The sequence below is a fragment of the Poromitra crassiceps genome, assembly GCF_964638095.1.
Source record: "Poromitra crassiceps genome assembly, chromosome: 1".
NCBI classification, from domain to species: Eukaryota; Metazoa; Chordata; class Actinopteri; order Beryciformes; family Melamphaidae; genus Poromitra; species Poromitra crassiceps.
Window position 1 is genome coordinate 79,500,176 of NC_139623.1, and position 19,169 is coordinate 79,519,344.

A 19,169-nucleotide genomic window follows, 5' to 3' on the forward strand; every position below is an offset into this window, starting at 1 on the left:
GTCTTACTAGGTGTAAAGTCCTCCGTAAAATAAGCAGTTGGCACGGATTGCAACTTGGCACCGTGGCGCATCGTTGTTTTGCGTCGGTAACGCGCTCTCCGTGATCAATAATTACACCCTTTGATATTGATGACTCACGCTTTTGTTTCCCACAAGCTGCAGCACTGCATACAAATTAAAATAACCGCAACAATTTAGCAGGCAGGATGGTGCTAAATTAGCCTACAATACTGATAGAGCTCACAGATAAACGTTAACAGTAATATGAACCTAAACGAACGTTACTCAATAACGTTCTCATTTGGTTAGTGTTGATGAAATATAAAAGCACTAATTTGCGGTGGGCAACATGTCCTGTTTTCACTCCACTTACTTAAACAACGGTAAATAAACACCGTTTCCACCGTGCTTTTCACTGATTGGTCACAGATACTGTACACGTCATTTATGCGACACTATTTTGGCTAGTGTGAGGTTTAAGGACTACTAGTTAAGATGTATCTTACGTCTCCGTGGTGCAACTCAACAAAGACACAACTTTAGTGTCAAACTAACTAGTTTGAACGTAGCAGTTAGTGTGGACTTTACACCCTAACTTAAGACAGAACTTACGTTCAGCTGGTGCAACAGGCTGCACTAGTACAGACTGTATATAGCTGCATTCGCCGGATGTAGATGAAACAGTCTGTTTTAAGAGACTAGCCCACAATAGAGGGAATGCACGTGACGTCACGGACGCGACAGTCAGTGCGGGTACGCCCACTCAGCTGCAGTGAGTGTCAAAACGTCTAAACAAGCCAGGTGGCGCCGCCGGGTCACGGTGTTTAGCGTTCAGCTTCCGCGAGAAAACAACGAAAATGGGAAAGTGCTGTTGTGCCATTGACTGTAAAAATAGATTCAACAAGGCGTCGGAGGTATCTTTTTACAGGCTGCCGAAAGCTAATGAAACGGTCCCGGTCTTCTCTGCAGCTATCCAGGGTTTCAATGAGGGCTCATTCATTCTCTGGCTGTGTTTTACCTGCACAGATATAACGTTACATGAGTGACAGTGTTCACTATGATTGAACAAAGCTAGCGTGTGTTAGTGACAGCGTATGCTATATTTTTCTTAATAAAAGTGGTAAAAAAATAAATATTTACCTCTCCACATACAACCAGAATATCCATTGCTGTCCTCGTTACTTTAATGTCGCCAACAAATCCAGCCTTGAAGTACGACCACACGTCCAGGCTCTTATATGCTTTCATGCTTTGGTTTGTGTATTTCCCCGGCGTCGATATTAAGTACATATAAATGTCAGGAAACCCTATTCCTGGCCACATGTCTACGTCCATGGACCACTGGTTCTTTGGCAAGCTGTAAGGGTCACATTCGAGTCCAACTGCCTTTAATTTAAGCAGATAATCGTTTATATTAGCCGTGGTTTCGCTACTCCCCATGGCGGAAGCCACGTTTGTTTTGGAAATTTGACACTCAGTGCTGCTCAGTCCGGCTGAGGGGGCGTGTTCGGGAGGGGGCGTGGCGTCGGTGCATTCCCTCTATTGATTTTGTCACCCTACTGGTTCCGGCCTAGAGCCCGCCCTAGACCGGATGGCAGCGTTTCTAGCTCGTCAACTTTCACGTTAACTTGACAATTTGACCCAAGTATCAGAACGGCAAACAACAAAACAAAAGATGGACGTACCGAGGTTCTTTTAGAAACATTGCGGATTCACAATCTCACATCTTTTAAGCCAATACAGAAGCTTTGCATCAGACAATTAATCGAGGGAAGAGACATCAAGCTAACAGCAACACAGATGTTTTTTGGCGCACTGCCTTCCGGTGTTCATTCTGGTTCCGTGGTTTACGCCCCATGACAAAAAGCGGGGTGGAAGGTGCCCAGACTAAAGGTGCTCTTATGCTCGAGCAAAGCTCCGTGGGGGTGGGGCCCCGCGAGTCTCCGTGAGTCACCGTGCAGACCTCGCGCTGGGGCAGATGCCATTATACTCAGAAAGTGATCAGCATGTATTGTGTGCATTGTACAATGGTGAAAACAGCCCGTGAAAAGTCGCAATGAAACGCTGTGCAGTACTGAGTGCGCTTTCACTCTCAAACGACCGCACATCAGCACATGAAGGACTCACCAAACTTGTTTTTACTGAAAGCCGTTTTTACTACTCAGCCCTGATAGCCTACTACTCTGTGCTGCTTTTAATCTCTCTCAATAATGCTCTCAACACAACACATTTACTTGGTGAAATGACTAAAAACGAACAGTTGCAAATCTAAGTTTATAGCCTACCACATGGGTCAAGAAATGTGGCGAAAACACAGCTCAGTGTTCAGGGCTCAATGGTTTGAATGCGGCCATGTTTGGAGAGAAGCTCGCGCTGTTAGAAAAAAAATCACGCACAACGCGAGCGCCCGAAGGAGCTAGCGAATAACCACGCCCAACAAATTTACGTAATTACGCCAATCCCGGCGCCACAGGGCGTGGTTATTGCTTATCCTATGTGGGGTTAGAAATCACACGTCGTTGAACGGCCGCCATCTTGCCACAGTAAGCCTTTCTGGTACGTTCTATGGTAGCTGTTGGAGGGTGAGTGACCTGCACAGACAAAAATACTCATAACTCGCTGAAATCTTGACGGATTTACAAACGGTTTGGTTTATTACAAGCATTATTAACGTGGCTATGATTCAAGCGGTTTGGTTAGTAAAAAACATCTTACATTTAGATACATTTATGATGCAGGACATTGCTGGCTTTGTGTTTACAGAAGTACGCAGCCTACCAGTGAAGGAACATGCCTGACCTATGTGCAGCTTATGGATGCTCTAATAGCCGTAGTCTTGAATCAAGAAGACGTGGGATCACCTTTCACCTGTAAGATATGACAATATTACGTCTATAATTAGGATAATCGCTAGTTACTTAGTGGATGTATGTACTATACAAGTCCTGCTACAAAAAGGAATAGTGGGGTTATGTGAGATAATAGTATTGCAAGATTGTTGTTGACCCAGCCTTTTTAGAATGTTGCTAACATTGTTTACAAAATCATTGAATGTTTCTTTTGGACACCTTTTTATAAATCTTAGTGTGGTTGTCTTATTCTTAAAATTTGCATAAATTCATACAATTACTCCCAAAATATCATCATTTAGGTGTGTATTTTTGTCCTTACCCTTAATGCTAAAGTAAAGTAAGGTGGAAAATGTTGACAATAATTTCTATATTTGGCTACCTTTCTCATGTTCTGAAGGTTTCCCAAAACCGGAGAGAGGAGGAGACAGTGGGAACTTGCATTAAGATGGGACGGTTTTGTTGCGACTGGCAGGACACTGCTCTGCAGTGACCACTTTACTAGTGAGCAATTTGACAGGACGGGGCAGACTGTCCGCCTTAAAGATGGTGTTGTGCCAACAATGTTCAGCTTCCCTGCTCACCTTCAAAGGGTATGTGTTTCAGAATCAGAATCAGAATCAGAAAGACTTTAATGATCCCCGGGGGGAAATTGGGACAAGTTACAGTTGCTCGTTCACATCACACAGATAGCATAAAATAAAATACACAGTAGTAATGCGATAGTAAAATAAGCAGAAGAAGAAGAAGAAAGAGCACAACATAGCATGGAATAAACAGTATAAACAGTATAAACAGTAAGCAGTATTAAATGCAATAGGAGCAAAATAGTGGAGTACGTCTAAGTAAGCGATACGTAGAGTAAGTATATCTTACGTGCCAATTGTCTTTATTGCACACTGAACTTGCGTATATTATTCGGCTTGCCCCATACGTTACTCGTGGCTCAGCCAGGCACTTTTCCAGTTAGCCTATCTTTATTGCACACTGAACTTATATTATTCGGCTTGCCCTATACGTTACACGTGGCTCAGCCAGGCACTTTTCCAGTTAGCCTATCGGCTGGCTCAGTCTCAGGGAGACTGAGCGTCTCCGAGGTGCTCTTTTAAGAGAGGCATTAAATAGACCAATGGCCACAGGCAGGAATGATTTCCTGTGCCTCTCCGTGTTGCATCTAGTGCCCTTTTCCCACATGCGTACCGGAAAATTACCTGTAAGTCAATATCGGACATTTCCCTGAATTTCCCTTCACACCTCAGCGTTCGCATGTGAGAATCTAAGTCGTCAAATAGCCGGTATGTTGGGGGGTGGGGTGGGGTGCGGCGGAGCGGGCGGGGGGTGGAGGAGAGTGGCCTGGGGTCTGTGCTGCAGGCCACTGAGGCCAGTCAGAAAAAAACAACAAACAAACATGGAGCCGGCGTCCACACTTTTTATAATATTGCTGACACGCTTTTTCCTCAAACGTAGACAGCGATGCAGACAAATTAAGGCGAAAATGGAAAGGGATATACGTGCGAACAGAAACAGATTCATGTTCGCAGTCTTCTCCGCTCAACATCGTGCAGAATATGAAGATAGACTAAACCAGGGACAGATCATGACAGTGTTATGTACCTCTGCGCTGCTGCGTGAGACTAGAGCCGTCTGGAAGCGAGAGAGACCAGGAGGGAATTTATTTTGGGAAGATGCTCTGAACAATTTTGACGACGTGGAATGGAAGCGTCATTTTCGCATGTCCTGGTGTACTTTCGACTACGTGCTGAGTCTGGTCCGACCCGCACGCAAGATCACCCGGTGGCGAAAACCACTGGAAGCGCGTTTGCGACTGGCAATAGTCCTTTGGTGGTACGCAACACCAGGGGAATATCGAACAATCAGCTGTGTATTTCGTGTTGGACTGTCTACTGTGTGCAACCTGGTCCCCGAAGTCACAGCCCACTGATAGCGGAAAATGACTGGACCCCTTTCTCACCTGTCTGTCTATCGCGGCATACCGCTCTTCTGACTTGCTCAAAACTGGTGAAATGGCCGCGACGACGGGGTCGCGCTTATACCGGCACGGTGCTTTTCCCACATGCAGGCATTTGACCACGTTCCGGTCATTTTGCGGTACAAAGCGCATGTGGGAAAAGGGCTTAGGTGGAATCAGTCTCTCACTGAATGTACTCCTGTGTTTGACTAGCACGCCGTGGAGTGGGTGCGAGTCATTGCTCATGATGGAGCGTAGCCTGGATAACGTTCTCTTCTCTGACACCGCAGTCAGAGAGCCCAGGTCCAGCCCCACAATGTCCCTGGCCTTACGGATCAATTTGTTAAGTCTGTTGGCATCCGCTGCCTTCAGCCTCCTGCCCCAGCACACAATAGCATAGAGGAAGGCACTAGCCACTACCGACTCACAGAACATCCTCAGCATGGTCCGGCAGACGTTGGACCTCAGCCGTCTCAGAAAGTAGAGACGGCTTTGTCCCTTCTTGTAGAGTGCATCAGAGTTCTTAGCCCAGTCTAGTTTATTGTCAATGTACACTCCAAGGTACTTGTAATCCTCCACTATGTCAACACTGACCCCGTGGATTGAAACAGGGGTCACCGGAGCCTTGACCCTCCTCAGGTCCACCACCAGCTCCTTTATCTTTGACATGTTGAGCTGCAGGTGGTTCTGCTCACACCATGTGACAAAGTTGGCCACCACATCCCGATACTCATCGTCATCGCCATCTTTGATACATCCCACTATCGCAGTCGAGTCCTCAGAGAACTTCTGAAGGTGGCAAGACTCTGTCTGGTAGGTGAAGTCCGTGGTGTAGATGGTGAAGAAGAAAGGAGAGAAGACCGTCCCCTGTGGTGCTCCCGTATTGCTGACCACTCTGTCTGACACACAGTTCTGTAGGCGCACATACTGTGGTCTGCCAGACAGGTAGTCCACAATCCAGGCCACCAGGGGGGCATCCACTCGCATCGCCGTCAGCTTCTCACCCAGTAGAGCCGGCCTGATGGTGTTGAGCGCACTGGAGAAGTCGAAGAACATGACTCTCACAGTGCTGGCCGGGTTGTCAAGGTGGGCGTAGGCGCGGTTGGTCAGGTAGATGACCGCGTCCTCCACTCCCAGCCGGGGCTGGTAGGCGAACTGGAGGGGGTCAAGGGATGGTTTGACCATAGGCCTGAGCTGCTCCAGGATGAGTTTCTCCAGGGTCTTCATGATGTGGGACGTCAAAGCTACCGGCCTGTAGTCGTTGGAGCCACTGGGTCTTGGCTTTTTCGGTACAGGAACGATACAGGACATTTTCCACATCACGGGGACCTTTTGGAGACTCAGGCTCTTGTTGAAGATCAGCTGTAGCACATCACACAGCTGGGGGGCACAGGCTTTGAGCACCATGGGGCTGACGCCATCCGGGCCAGCTGCTTTTCTTGTGTTTAGTCTCCTCAGCTGATTCTTCACCTGGTCCGCTGTGATGGTCAGCGTGGGTGGGGGGGGAGAGGCATCATCAGCTCTGAAGCCCTTCGGGGGGGGGGAGAGGGGGGGTGTGGCCTCGTCTCTGGGTGACGGGGTATGAGGGGGGCGTGATTTCTAACCCCACATAGGATAAGCAATAACTACGCCCTGTGGCGCCGGGATTGGCCAGGAGCAACACTGGAGGGCACGTAGCCCAGCGATTTCATGAACCAACTGAATAGCTCTTGAGAACGGACAGCGATTTCGAGAGCGGACATTGAAATGAATTATGGTCACCTACCTTCCTTAGCATAGTAATAATAATAATAATAATAAGTATAATAATTGTAATCTACACAATGTACACAATCTACAAAAACATGCAATAATATAAACAGTGTTGTGTTCACGTTCATAGCTCATATAATATAATGTATCATATCGTTAATTTCAAGCTCAATTCTTACCCAGAGAAAAGGTAGGCTACAGCACTGAAAATGTAACAAGCAATAGTTTTTTAAATATCTTTATTTTAAAAGATGAAAAACCCCAGGTGCTTTAGTCCCAAGCTGCAATGCTCCTGGCCAATCCCAGCGCCACAGGGCGTGGTTATTGCTTATCCTATGTGGGGTTAGAAATCACGCCACGGGGGGGGGGGGGGGGGGGGGGGGTGGGCCATCAGGGCCATCAGCCGGAGCCAGAGGGGGGGGGGGGGGAGAGCTGTGTGGCGGGGGCTGCTGTTAGAATGCTGCAGTCAGGAGAGTCGGGGGAGGGGGCCCCCGGGCCAGCTGTATCAAATCTATTGAAAAACAGATTCAATTCGTTGGCCTGATCAACCCCCCCCCCCTCCACCCCCCCGCTGCCAGCTTTGTTAAAGCCAGTAATAGCTTTCACACCTCTCCACACCTCTCTCATATTGTTCTGCTGGAGCTTCGCCTCTAGCTTCGACCTGTAGCACTCTTTCGCCACTCTGATGCTCCCTTTCAGCTCCACCTGGATGGCCCTAATCCCATCTCTATCCCCCGACCTAAATGCTCTTTTCTTGGCATTCAGGATGGCCTTGATGTCCTTAGTTACCCAGGGTTTATTGTTCGGGAAACATTTTATTTCCTTTGTGGGTATGTTGCAATCCACACAAAAATTGATATAGTCCGTAATGCACTCTGTGATCCCATCAATATCCTCGCCATGTGGGTCACAGAGTGCCTGCCAGTCAGTTACCTCAAAACAGGCTCTAAGAGCCTCAGTTCCTTCCTCTGACCATACCCTCACTGTCCTGGAGGTCACAGGCAGTTTTTTCACCACCGGGGTATATCTACTGAGGTAGACTAGATTGTGATCGGATCTGCCAAGCGGGGGGAGGGGTGACGAAGAGTAGGCCGCATCCTTCACATTCGCGTACATCAAGTCAATTGTCCTGTCGCCCCTAGTGCTGCAGCTCACGTACTGCTTAAAGTTGGGCAGTGTTTTCGTCATTGTCACGTGATTAAAATCCCCCGATATCAGTACTAATGCACTCGGATGCTTAGTCTGGAGTCCAGCAATGGCGTTGTGGATAGTGTCACACGCTGATATCGGATTAGCAGAAGGGGGGATGTAAATCGCCACAACAATCACATGAGAGAACTCCCTAGGTAAATAGTATGGCCGTAGTCCCACAGCTAAAAGCTCCGTGTCCGGTGAGCATGAGCGTTCTTTAATGCTGATATGAGCCGGATTGCACCATCTATTGTTAACAAGAATGGCAAGGCCACCACCTTTCTTCTTACCGCTCAAGGTGCTATCGCGGTCTGCCCGTATCGTCTGGAAGCCATCAATTGATGCGTTATAGTCCGGAATGTCCTTATTTAGCCAGGATTCCGTGAAACACATTAAGCTGCACTCGCGAAATTCCCTCTGAGTCCTCGCCAGACCTGTTAATTCCTCCATCTTATTCGCTATCGATCTAACGTTGCCCATAATCAGCGAGGGGAGATTTGGCTTGAATCTCCGACGTTCTCTTCTGGCTTCGTTTTTCCTCTGCCTCGCTCTTCTGCCTCTCCCTCTTCTTCCTCGCTGTGCATTTCTTGTCAATTCCTCCGGAATAAGCGGTGCCGGGGCCGACTCGCCGGCCGGCGAGCGGAGCTCCAGCAGTTGTTCTCTGCTGTAAACAATAGCCGCATGTCCTGGCGCCAGCTGTTGTCCCCAGGCGATAAATTGTAAGAGCAGTAAACCGGTCAAAAATACGTTAAAAATTCCTCTGAACCACATGGTTACTGACGGATACACTATTTACACAATATATACACACGATAAGTGTTAGAAAAGAGCGATAATAATAATAATAATACAAAGAGCACGGAAAACGAACGAGCAATTGCAACAAGCGACCTTCCTGGTCGACGCCTGCGCACTGGTTTGGCCAATAGGTATTCAAGGTGTATGAGGAGATTGGTATATCAATGTCACACTGTAGTTTTTCTTTCTGCAAGTAAATAATGTGTTTTTTATTACAGCACATTTTAGACACTCAACTTCTTTAACACGTTCACTGCCAATGACGTGTTGATACGTCAAAAAAAATCCAACGGTTGACCGCCAATGACGTGTTGATACGTCAAAAAAAAAAAAAAAAAAAAAATTGACGGTGGGACGTTGATCCAACCCTTTTACATCTCTTATATAAATATTGTACAACCCATTCCACCGACCCACTAAGTGGCGACAGTGCTCTCCAGACTAGAAAAAGCAGAGCCAAAACTGCAGGGGAACGCGCGATGAAACCATTCTCATACTGTAAAATGGATTGGCGAAAACGCTTTCGCTTTCGCGCTGATTGCTGGCGGTGGGGGATTGCAAATTTGCATAATAGATTATGGGTGCAACACACTTTGAAACACGCAGCATAAATAAGACCAGAATCGCAAAAGAAACCCCGTTTCTTGGGGTTTCTCAACCGAAACCCCAAGAAACGAGCGAGCCCATCCTCGCCCAGCGGCCGCCAGCAGACAGGAGCAGCAGCAGCAGCAGCAGCAGAAACGAGCTTGTGACATGCCCGCTGCAGCCAAGAAGAACACACACGGAGGGAGGAGTTTGAAGTAGAGGGGGGTTTCCTGCTGTTATGGAGGAAATTACTGTTCAAAACTATTGTTTAGATGTCTGACGTCTTACTGATGCCAAAAATGAATGGTTAAAGTGACTGTTCTATCGAATTTCACAAAAAGCTATTTATCTCAGCTTAAATTTTCAGACGCTGAAACCATGCTGTATTCAAGTGCTAATGCCTACATAACTACTAACTCTACAAACTAACTCTTTTAGACAGAGAAAGCACACATTCTATTAGTTATTTTGAGATATTTTGTGTTCACAAAATCTTAGCAGAAAAGAATCCTCGGGTCTTGAAAGATGAGCCAGAATCCTCAAAAAAACCCTCTGGCAGAAGCTACGTACAGTAAAAAAAAAACGGCTGGCAGTGAATGTGTTAATTATGTTTATTTCAGCCGGCTGCAACTAGAAGCACAAACAATTCTAGAAGAGCGGAAGAACCTCACCCTGATGTTGTAAGTATTTGCATGTAGAATGTCACTAACAAATGAGAGATGCTCTCATGAGAGTATCACATGGCTTGCCATATTAAATCCTTCATCTCGGTGGTACGCAGGAAGGTCTATGATGGTGTTACTAGAAGAGCCTAATATTATTTGAGGTGGTACTGTTTGAAGTCTATGTATGTCACTCATACACTTTGATGAATAAACATGTGCGAACATTGAAACTACAGGGTTAGGTTACATATTTTTGCCTTCTAAGGGGACAAGCCTATTAAGATCAATTTCTTAAAAGTATGCTGAGTTGGAGAATTGGAGAATGTAAAAATGAATTTAGGGTCACAGCATTGATAAGTGAACATTGAAATGTTTAAAAAAAGTTAACTGTTATTAATTCTTACTATTATTTATGTATTCATATATTTTGCCAAAGCAACAGGGAACCACTGGAGAGAGGGGAAAGAGCCGCAAGCGGCAGGCCACTGACCACCCTTACTCATTGCCTGCCTGCCCCAAGGCTATAAAGGCCAAACTCGATGAAGCCTCAGCGAGTGAGGAAACTGGAGCGGGAGAAGTCAAATGCTTTGGCGAGAGAAAGGAGGGCCAAGAAAAACATGCAGGCTCTTCTGGATGTTGATGGTTCCTGATCTGCTTGAGGGACAGCGATATGTCCTGACCTACAGGTTCAGCCAGGACCACTTGGAACTTCTCTTTAACTCCATCAGAGCATCCGGTAGGGTACATATTTACCAGCCACAATACCAAGTGACACGAAGTGTCAGTATATATTTGTATTCTTTTCAGTTTGTCTGTCCATATGTTTTTTTTTTCTTAAGAAATGCGGTTCTGAAGACCATTTTGAGTATTTAGAAAAATGTGTTTGTCTATCTGTTTGCAGAATTTGTCACCACTGTGATACAGACTGAACTGTATGGTAATGTCATTCAACTTAATTTACGTGGAAGAATATCATTCAGGGGTGGCAAAAAAAAATTGGTTGCATAAAGATAGATTGAATATCTGTGCAATAAACTCGTATATCTTGTGTTTTTTGTTTCAGGTGGCTGGAATAACAACCCCAATGCAGCCAATTCAAGTACATTTTCAGAAAGCTAATGGCCCGGTGTGGGGTTGTTAAACCAAGCTCCAAAGGTAACGTGACGGCACAGGATGACACTGAGTCCCTACCAGCTGTTGCATTGTCCTCTGCTGCCCAGTCCTACCAAATCGACCTATCTACAATCCTGTCAGCTGTAGATATGTCCTCTGCTGAAGAAGGAGAAGATCTTCCATCCCCGTTTGCTGACATTCCTGCCCTTGTACATGACCACAGCTACCTCCCCACCCGCTTCGATGGTCTTGTGGACAACGCCCTTGTGTACATTTCAGGTAGAGGTTGACTGATTGTGCCAATAGTCAAAACCTAGGGTGAAAACGATTGCTGATTAATTGGATGATAGTCCAAAAAAAGAAATGTTCACAGATGGAAATTCTAATTTCGACGACGTGATGCACAGGTCCCTGCACAGGCCCCCGCACAGGCCCCTGCACAGACCCCATGATTGCAGTCGTGTGACCTTGCACAATACAGTACCTCTTTACATACAAGAATTTGTGACATGTTTTATTTTGTACTGTATTTCCCCTGTATGCTATTGCTCTCTTTTGAAATATTTGTTTTGGGAAAATCTCCTATGTCGAGAAAAATGGAATGGCAAAGTACAGGTTGTCATCAATAAATGTGGTTCAATTCCCCCAAAAAGAATCTGTGACTTACTATTGATTACTATACAGATGTGATTACTATACGGGGTATTTAGAACATCACACCCTGAACATTGTGTTTTCAATTTTTATTGAAGTGTGTGATGGATACCCAATAATGTTTACATTTTTGCAAGCTGTGAGGACGATTTTGTTGTCAAAGTTTGGTTTTGGCCATAGGAGCAACAGTTTTGTGGTGAAAGTTTGGGTTTTGGAGTGAGAGTTTGGTTTTGCAAAGAGAATGCGAGTTTTTGTGGAGCTAGCTTGAGAAAAGTGTTTTGTGTTTAGAGTTTAGTGAAAACGGAGGGCAGTTTCCTGAAATGTGTTCTGACATTCGAGAAAAACTGTAATAGTGAGGCAAAGTGGAATGTCAGTCACTTCCTGCTTCAGCACTGTACCAGAGATTTTCATCCGCCATTTATTTTCCCATAGACATTTCGTAAAATGCTTATAAAATAGTTGTACTTCGTCGAACCAAACAGTTCAGCTAACGCTATAATCGGGAGAGACCATAGAACATTTCACTTGGACCAAAACTTAAAGGAACACTCTGCCCATTTTCAACCAGCTTTGTATCATTTAGAACATCAGTAGTATATCAGAAAACTGTAAATGGTTTTGAAGTCTGTTATTTAATTTGACAGTTATTGAGTGTTAAAGTGTGGACCAGTGACATCACTGGTCCACACTAACTCAAATTAATAACTCAACTCAAATCAAATCTCAATAACTGTCAAACTATTCATCATTCATCTAGTTTGACAGTTATTGAGAGTTGATTTGAGTTAATGAGTTATTAATTTGAGTTAGTGTGGACCAGTGATGTCACTGGTCCACACTTTAACACTCAATAACTGTCAAATAAAATGACAGACTTCAAAACAGTTTACAGTTTTCTGATATACTACTGATGTTCTAATGATACAAATCTGGTTTAAAATGGGCAGAGTGTTCCTTTAAAAAAACATCGAACAAATATTTTCTTTAAACCCGCATTTTTTTAAACGTTTTGGTCCCAGTGAAATGTTATGCGATCTCTCCTGTTTCTAAATATATCTGTACCGTATGGTTTGAACCAGTAAAACTATTTTTATACGCATTTTACGAAATGTGGATGGGAAAATAAATGGCGGATGAAAATCTCTGGTACAGTGCTGAAGCAGGAAGTAGGCGGTCACTTTGCCTCTATTGCGGTGCTGATCCAATTATTCCTCAGTCATAATAACCTATATTCCTCAATCCTAATGAACACAGTAGGTTATGCCTACTCTTATCGTGATGGCCACTCTGGCAGATGCAGACATAAATACAATGCTTTTCAAAATGTACACATTCACTGGGCAAAGTAAGGAAACTATAGCCTGCTGCCTACTTCAACTTAACTTCTATCTATCTAAAAGGGAGCATGTGGGCAATGTTTCTGTTTCAATATTTGTCCCACCCACCCACACACACACACACACACACACACACACACAGAGGCATTGTGACATCACTGATGATGTCGTCAGTGATGACGAATAAAAACTATATTTTTAAAACACTCATCAGACCATTTTCTCAGGAATTTTGGCGCATGAGTCATGCTTGATTGGCACATCCCCATCCACTCCTCCTAGTTATGTCACACTAATCTAACCTTGCTAATAATAAGGCAAAAGAGATGGATGTATCGATAATCTATGAATAGGCTACATATTGGGTGCTGTACACGCAATTGGTTTTAGGAGTAGGCTAACCTATTCATGTCTTGTCTTCTAAAGGTGTGTGTACATGTCATGATGTATGTTATCTGTATATTATTGTATTTGATATTACTCATTAGAACGGACCTGGCCAGACCTATGGCACTTTAAATTGACAAGCCCTGCTATTGGCTATGTGATTGGGTCTCAAAGGGCCACTTCATTTGTACCATCATCTGCTTACTTCTGGGTAGGTGTTGGTGAGGGAGGAAGTGAACAATATAGGAAAGTTTCGGGATGCACAAGTGGAGAGTCTGGATGCTTACAATCTGCTTTGAAGGGAAATGCAGACTGATTGAAGTGTGAAGTGCATTGCAAGAGCACACACACAGGCTTTGAACTGGTACGCATACCATACTTTATGTAACTGATACTCTAAATGTGACCATGGGCCTTTGGATGTGAGTGCAACAATGTGTAAGACACAGTTGTATAATAACTAAATTTCAGAAATTAACACATAATAGTAATCTCTTGTCCCCTCTCTCGGCTTGTCTTCAGTCTCCAGCAGACGCTCCAGACACCCCGGGTACTGCTCCTTTGTCAGCTCAAAAGGCACAATTGCATGGTCATCCCCAGCTGTGTTGCTGTCCACATTCAACAGCAGTATCCAGAAGAATGCGTTTGCACCATTTACTGTATGTCGATGGTTTGCACCCATGTTTGTTTGTTTTTTTTTACATTGGAAATAAAGCGTTCCTCTGAGGAATGTCTCTATAACCTTGATCTTCAAATTATTTATTATTCACCTTTTACATTAACACATTGAGTGCCACAGCGCTTCAGTAAAATTGTCTGGAGCCTGTGCCAGATTCACTTCCATTCAGTTGAAAACAGCTATAGAATTTTTTCTATTAGGGCTATATTGACAGGGCTGGACTCTAATGAAACATTGGACACTCCTGCTTCTTCCAAAGAAGAAATTCTGTTTCTAGACAGTTCCATTATGAAATGACAGCCTCTGAAAGAAGAGCACTTTCAAGGGTTTTCTGCTTTTTTTTTTTACTTTTCAAGATAAAGTCACTTTTATGAATACTTTTTGCACTCTAATTTCAAGCACATTCACTGACTCTGGTGTTTTCTGATGTGGTGGCGTGGTGTGGTTCTGTGCAGCCTGCGTGCCCCACCCCCCTCTCCCCCCCTCCCCCCCCCCTGAGCTGCGGGCTCCTCCCCACACGCACACAGTCTGTTTTCGCTTCCTCCGTTTTTGCCCCGGGTGGATCCCAGCGCAACAAGGAAATGGCAAACGGGAGTTACGGGACTGAAGGAAAAGGTTTGGCCGTTCGGCTTCGGGTGCTGCCTTTCTGGCAGGGAATCGTGTGGAGAAACTATATGCAGACAGATAGACAGAAGCAGAAGAGCTCAGTTGTGGGCGCGGATGCAGCCAACTGTCAGCTGCAGACAGAGCAATCTATATGGCTCTGGCTGCAGCATGAATCGGTTTCGCCTTTGATCACGGCTTTTTCCGCTTTCTCCTGCACAAAGTAAAGGATCTGAGGTGGGTGGCGCAGCTCCCGTGTAGATGTTTAAGGTGGCGCCGTGTGATCCCTTGAAGGGATTCATGCTCACTGGCTGGGTACGACCTTAAACAGCAGAATTATGGAATAATATGAATTATGATTTTAGGACGTCCACAGACGTCCTTGGCACTCCTCGTTACTTTTTTTTAGGACGTGCACAGACGTCCTTGGCACTCAATGTGTTAAAGTGATAATCTTGAAGATTTCAGCTTCGTTCTTTGGCGACACCTATGGCGATGAGCGGTAATTGTAGGTGACATGTAAACTCTATGTGACATTAGTCAGTTTGTTCGGCCATAGTAACCACCCACAATGCTAGCAGAGACCGGAAAAAAAGTAGCTTGTTATCATACTTCACACAAGAGTTGTCAGGAACCTACAGGGTAGTTGAACTGTAGTGGAAGAGCGAGTCTGTTGAGTTAGCTCCGCCCACCCTCTCTGGGGTGTCTCCACACTTTGCCTCTATTGCGGTGCTGATCCACTTATTCCTCAGTCATAATAACCTATATTCCTCAATCCTAATGAACACAGTAGGTTATGCCTACTCTTATCGTGATGGCCACTCTGGCAGATGCAGACATAAATACAATGCTTTTCAAAATGTACACATTCACTGGGCAAAGTAAGGAAACTATAGCCTGCTGCCTACTTCAACTTAACTTCTATCTATCTAAAAGGGAGCATGTGGGCAATGTTTCTGTTTCAATATTTGTCCCACCCACCCACACACACACACACACACACACACACACGGAGGCATTGTGACATCACTGATGATGTCGTCAGTGATGACGAATAAAAACTATATTTTTAAAACACTCATCAGACCATTTTCTCAGGAATTTTGGCGCATGAGTCATGCTTGATTGGCACATCCCCATCCACTCCTCCTAGTTATGTCACACTAATCTAACCTTGCTAATAATAAGGCAAAAGAGATGGATGTATCGATAATCTATGAATAGGCTACATATTGGGTGCTGTACACGCAATTGGTTTTAGGAGTAGGCTAACCTATTCATGTCTTGTCTTCTAAAGGTGTGTGTACATGTCATGATTTATGTTATCTGTATATTATTGTATTTGATATTACTCATTAGAACGGACCTGGCCAGACCTATGGCACTTTAAATTGACAAGCCCTGCTATTGGCTATGTGATTGGGTCTCAAAGGGCCACTTCATTTGTACCATCATCTGCTTACTTCTGGGTAGGTGTTGGTGAGGGAGGAAGTGAACAATATAGGAAAGTTTCGGGATGCACAAGTGGAGAGTCTGGATGCTTACAATCTGCTTTGAAGGGAAATGCAGACTGATTGAAGTGTGAAGTGCATTGCAAGAGCACACACACAGGCTTTGAACTGGTACGCATACCATACTTTATGTAACTGATACTCTAAATGTGACCATGGGCCTTTGGATGTGAGTGCAACAATGTGTAAGACACAGTTGTATAATAACTAAATTTCAGAAATTAACACATAATAGTAATCTCTTGTCCCCTCTCTCGGCTTGTCTTCAGTCTCCAGCAGATGCTCCAGACACCCCGGGTACTGCTCCTTTGTCAGCTCAAAAGGCACAATTGCATGGTCATCCCCAGCTGTGTTGCTGTCCACATTCAACAGCAGTATCCAGAAGAATGCGTTTGCACCATTTACTGTATGTCGATGGTTTGCACCCATGTTTGTTTGTTTTTTTTACATTGGAAATAAAGCGTTCCTCTGAGGAATGTCTCTATAACCTTGATCTTCAAATTATTTATTATTCACCTTTTACATTAACACATTGAGTGCCACAGCGCTTCAGTAAAATTGTCTGGAGCCTGTGCCAGATTCACTTCCATTCAGTTGAAAACAGCTATAGAATTTTTTCTATTAGGGCTATATTGACAGGGCTGGACTCTAATGAAACATTGGACACTCCTGCTTCTTCCAAAGAAGAAATTTTGTTTCTAGACAGTTCCATTATGAAATGACAGCCTCTGAAAGAAGAGCACTTTCAAGGGTTTTCTGCTTTTTTTTTTTACTTTTCAAGATAAAGTCACTTTTATGAATACTTTTTGCACTCTAATTTCAAGCACATTCACTGACTCTGGTGTTTTCTGATGTGGTGGCGTGGTGTGGTTCTGTGCAGCCTGCGTGCCCCCCCCCCCCCCCCCCGAGCTGCGGGCTCCTCCCCACACGCACACAGTCTGTTTTCGCTTCCTCCGTTTTTGCCCCGGGTGGATCCCAGCGCAACAAGGAAATGGCAAACGGGAGTTACGGGACTGAAGGAAAAGGTTTGGCCGTTCGGCTTCGGGTGCTGCCTTTCTGGCAGGGAATCGTGTGGAGAAACTATATGCAGACAGATAGACAGAAGCAGAAGAGCTCAGTTGTGGGCGCGGATGCAGCCAACTGTCAGCTGCAGACAGAGCAATCTATATGGCTCTGGCTGCAGCATGCATCGGTTTCCCCTTTGATCACGGCTTTTTCCGCTTTCTCCTGCACAAAGTAAAGGATCTGAGGTGGGTGGCGCAGCTCCCGTGTAGATGTTTAAGGTGGCGCCGTGTGATCCCTTGAAGGGATTCATGCTCACTGGCTGGGTACGACCTTAAACAGCAGAATTATGGAATAATATGAATTATGATTTTAGGACGTCCACAGACGTCCTTGGCACTCCTCGTTACTTTTTTTTAGGACGTGCACAGACGTCCTTGGCACTCAATGTGTTAAAGTGATAATCTTGAAGATTTCAGCTTCGTTCTTTGGCGACACCTATGGCGATGAGCGGTAATTGTAGGTGACATGTAAACTCTATGTGACATTAGTCAGTTTGTTCGGCCATAGTAACCACCCACAATGCTAGCAGAGACCGGAAAAAAAGTAGCTTGTTATCATACTTCACACAAGAGTTGTCAGGAACCTACAGGGTAGTTGAACTGTAGTGGAAGAGCGAGTCTGTTAAGTTAGCTCCGCCCACCCTCTCTGGGGTGTCTCCACAGACACCCAGTTCATAAATGCTGCAATACATCAAATGCAAAGGCTTCCATCAATGGGCCATAGGCTCAATCACCATTGTGTTAACTCAGTCTGCGATAGATACTGACTTAACAGATGTTTATTTACATGAAAATCTTTGAGATTACCACTTTAAGTATGAAAGTTTTAAATACATTATTGTATATTGTGTATTTTAATACACATGTCATGTGCATTAGGTTCAAAGATATGAGATGTCTATTTCAATGCCAATTAGTGCATTGGAACACAACATTGCCACTTATGAAAATGATACAGAAGAGTCAAGAAAAACACAGTATACTGTATGTCCAACAGTGGAGCAGCAGCTGGCTATAACTTTATCTTTATCGAGAGTGGACATACATTTAAAAATTTCTTTCAAGCATTTTAAAACGTTTATTGAGCATGATCACAGACTATAAGTGAAAAAGCAGTGTGAAATGAGTGGCAAAATTCAGTTTTTATTCAGCAGCCAGAAAACTCCATGCTAAATCTCCATGGAGCTGGCCTGCAAATCCTCATTCATAGGATTCATTCATTCATACCATGTTGCATCTGTGACACCATATAAATACTCACCTCTCGCTGTCATTATTTCATTCCTCACAATGATTTTGTGTGGTTTACAGAACACCCTGGCACTAATATCTTTTATGTATAGTAGTTAATACCCCATATAGATATGTTTTCGGAGCTTCACCTACAGGTAGAATTTCCCCAAGTCTGGCACATTCAAAAGTAATATAAAACAAATATATAAAAACTCTATTAGACAGTATCTGTTGCGGTGCTGCACAAATCTATTTTTTGGCAGTGCTGTACAAGCGTGCATTCAGACTGTGAGCAACACTATCAAGTCCTAGAAATTCATTCATTTCCTATAGACCTAACCAACCAGGGAACTTGGCCGATGTGTGGACATAGAGGGTTGACAATCATCTGGCACTAAAGATCAGCCAATAGCAGACGGCAGTTTCATTAGCATGCTTTTTTTTACCATTTGATGACAGGCGTTACACACATTTGAGTTTGGGGTTGAGTTGCTCTTTAGTTTTCAATTGATGCTACCAAATTAGCTTTAGCTACTTAGCACTAGCTATGTTATATGTTATAAAAGGCAACACCAAAGCAGCGGAAAATTCATGATTGGCCTGTTTGAAACTGTAGAAGCAATCAGATAGATGCAACCAGAGGTTTTTCGCACCACCCACAATCTGTCAGAATACAGCGACCCGTCAACCAAGTTGCTCCAAGTCTGAACGCACGGTTGGGGGAGGTTGTCGGCAATTCGGCTAGCAAATTACCGTGATCCCCCCTATGTTCCGGGACT

The 19,169-nt window shown here is 44.5% G+C and overlaps 1 pseudogene across 1 annotated transcript; it reads left to right on the top strand.

The window, feature by feature from the left end:
* Nucleotides 1–2,790: 2,790 nt before the first annotated feature.
* On the top strand, nucleotides 2,791–10,459 carry LOC310796709 (THAP domain-containing protein 6-like; annotated as a pseudogene). Its single transcript has 3 exons — nucleotides 2,791–2,870; nucleotides 3,250–3,442; nucleotides 10,246–10,459. The product of its transcript is annotated as a THAP domain-containing protein 6-like (transcript).
* The last annotated feature ends 8,710 nt before the right edge of the window (nucleotides 10,460–19,169 follow it).